General features: G+C 37.4%; 1 pseudogene; it reads right to left on the reverse strand.

The window, feature by feature from the left end:
- Positions 1 to 1,193: 1,193 nt before the first annotated feature.
- LOC114615114 lies at positions 1,194 to 1,911 on the reverse strand (annotated as a pseudogene).
- Positions 1,912 to 3,462: the final 1,551 nt, after the last annotated feature.

Genomic DNA, 3,462 nt, shown 5'->3' on the forward strand with positions numbered 1-3,462 from the left:
GAATTCTTAAAATTATTTAAAAACAGTCTTAAAAATGCTTGAGATCTTAAGTAATACATCATGAAATTGAGGATTTACTGTGATCCTAACATATTAAAAAGCTTAGGCAAAAGTATTGCTATCAAACTGCCAGCCTTGGATACAAAGTGATATGTAGGCTAGTCTGAGATATAAAAACTTGGGTCAAAAAATAAAAATAAATATAAAAACAAGAATTGAATAATAGAAAATAAATCTCATTGTTCTGTGATATAATATAAATTTTGATTGATTAAAGCAAAAAATACATTTCAACTATTGAAAATATGATTAGTTCTGAAAATTCAAAATTTTGTGTGCGTGTGATTTTTACTGTCATTAAAATTTTTTAAGAGCCGGGCGATGGTGGCGCATGCCTTTAATCCCAGCACTTGGGAGGCAGAGGCAGGCGGATCACTGAGTTCGAGAGTTCGAGGCTAGCCAGGTCTACAGAGTGAGTTCCAGGACAGCCAGGGCTACACACAGAGAAACCCTGTTTCAAAAAAACCAAAAAAAAAATTTTTAAGAAATTTTATAGACATGAAGTATAACAAAATATAAAATGCTAGAAATGAATTAGACTAATGTCATACTATAACATTAATATATTATTAGTATATATTAATATGTATTAATATATATTATTATTATTATATTAATATATTAAATTATATTAAATACAGTTTAATATACTTTTGATAGTTTTGTAACTAAAATCTAAATAAATTAAGATAGCTTAAAGAAAATTATTGCTGGATCCAAGCATGTCTTTAAAATCATTGAAGTTCACATATATAATTAAGGTAAATAAAATTTCTCTTCCCATTTTTGTCTGTTGGTAAATTATATTTTGACACTTAAATAGTTGACAATCCTTTACACAGATATATTATGAAATGAATTTGGGTAATCTATTGGTCAAAATTGACACTATTTTCTCTTGAAGTGGTTATAACATTTTCTACAAGATATAACATTATTTTTTTTTCAGGTTTTCAAAGGCATTTTTTATTCACTATTTTTGATGACTATAAATAAGTGTTTCCACTATGGAAAAGAAAGTTAGCACAGTACATTTTCATGACTGGGGAATGGATTTCTGAAGTCATGTTCAATGGTGTCAAAACTTGGAGGAAAAAAAGTTAAAAAAAAAAAAAAAACAAACAACCTGAATGTTGGAATTCAGTTCTTTATAAAGTCCCTTGTAAAAACAAAACAGAATAAAAACAAACCTTACAGGGTAGGGCAAATTTTTAAAAAGAAAAGGAAAGGAAAAGAATGACTCATTGCTTCTCTTCAGACTTCTCTTCAGCCTCGTCTCTGGCCTCCTTCACAGAAAGGGCTTCCAGCTTCTCAGCCACCTTCTAGGCATTATCATTTTTGCCTGGTCCTTTCTTTTCTCTCTCTTCAATTTCTTTCCTGCATTCTTCAAACTTTGTTTTGAACTTTTGTGCATTCTCAGCATTTAGGAAGGATGGCGAGCAGCTCAGGCTTGGGGCACTCGTCAGCAAAGTCGGCGTGGGTATTCCAGACCCAGGCGCGGTCACTGCCAGCATTCGGCTTCAGCTCCATCATCGGTGTGATATAGTGGTTAGCGCATATCTTCAAGGTTTTGTCCCTCCTCATGAGAAGGCGGATGGTCCCTTTCTCCTTATGCTTCAGAAGCTTGACATCTCCAGTGCCTCGCTCCTTCCATTCTGGGAGGTCATTCTCTGAAGCAAACCGGAACAGCTTTGCGCGCATCTTAAAAAGTTCCTCTTCATCTTCCTCCAGCGTTTTAATTTCTTGCTCAGGAAGAGAAATTATTGGCTCAAACGGGGGGTCGTGGTTGGACTCATCTGCATTCTCTGTGGAAGTATCATGGTCCTCGTGACTGTCCTTGGCGGCCGCCATGGGGGCGCCGGCGGCTCGACTAGCTCAGGCGTCGCTGGCTCGGCAGCCTCTGATATAACATTATTTTACAATCAATTCTGTCTTCATATTAATAAAGAGCAATAAACCTTCAGTTAATTTTGCCTTTTTCCTTTATAATTGCAAAGTAGATGTACATTTATTTACAAAAAGTAACTGCTTCTGTTCATCTCCAAATTTATTTTGACTTTATTGTTGCAAACTTACTTAAAATTATTTCCCATTAAATGAGGGATAAAATTTCTTCACAAGAGCCACAAATACTATAAAATATTTTGAGGTAATTTTAATTAAACAAGTGAAAGATCTGTGTGAAAATAACTTCAAGTCTTTCAAGGAAGAGATTGAAGACAATCTCAGAAAATGCAGAGATCTCCCACACTCATGTAGCAGAATTGATATAAATGACAATCCTACCAAAGGCAATCTCCAGATTTAACAAAATCCCCATCAAATCCCAAACACAATTCTTCAAAACATGAAAGGAGCATTTCTCAAATTCATCTGGAAAGGCAAAAAACACAGAATAGTGAAAGCAATTCTTAACAAAAGAAGAACTTCTGGGGAAGTCATTATCCCTGACCTCAAGCTGTACTACAAAACAATAGTGATAAAAACTGCATGTTATTGGTACAAAGATAGACACCTTGATGGTGTCTTCAATGGAATCGGATTAAAGAACCATACATAAAACCAAACATATATGGACACTTAACCTTTGACAAAGAAGCCAAAATATATGATTAAAAAAATAAAGCATCATTAATAAGTTATGGTGCCCAAGGGCCCGTGTGAGGATGCCTCAATTCTACTTGGGAGGGAGAAGAAAGCAATCACAGGAGGGGAAGGGAGAGAGTGTCCTAGATGAAGAAGGGGACAGGGAGGGAAGAGGGGACTATGATCAGGTGTTGCAGGGGGACAGGACTAAACACATGAGGGCCATCAGAAAAGTAGAAATGAGCAACCTTAGGAGGTAGGAGGTTGGGGGAGGGGACACTCCAGAGTGTACCAGAGGCCTGAGATGTGAGAGATTCTCAGAACTCAAAGGGAGGGACCTTAAATGAAATTGCCCTACAGTGGAGTGAGGAAACTTGTAGCGGTCACCTCTAGCAGAAAGACAGGGCATCAAGTAAGGGATGGGGTTGCCATCCCACAGGAAACTCTAAACCATAATTGTTCCTGTCTTAAAGAACTGCAAAGACAAAAAAGGAGAAAAGCCTGAGGAAAAGAAGGTCCAGAAACAGGCACATAGTAGGACCCAGTTAAAGGGGAGGCACCAAGGCCTGAATATTACTGAGGCTATGGAGTGCACACAAAAAGGGGCCTATCATGACTGGCCTCTGAAAGACCCAATAAGCAGCTGAGTCAGATGCAAAATATTTACACCCAATCAATGGACAGAAGCTGATGTCCCCTGTGGTTAAATTAGGAAAAAGCTGGAAGAAGCCTAGGAGGAGGGAAACCCTGTAGGAGGACCTACAGTCTAAATAAACCTGAACCCACCCAGAACTCTCAGACTCTGGATCACCAAAC

This window comes from Grammomys surdaster, unplaced genomic scaffold, assembly GCF_004785775.1.
Source record: "Grammomys surdaster isolate TR1022 unplaced genomic scaffold, NIH_TR_1.0 126608, whole genome shotgun sequence".
In the NCBI taxonomy this organism is placed as follows: domain Eukaryota; kingdom Metazoa; phylum Chordata; class Mammalia; order Rodentia; family Muridae; genus Grammomys; species Grammomys surdaster.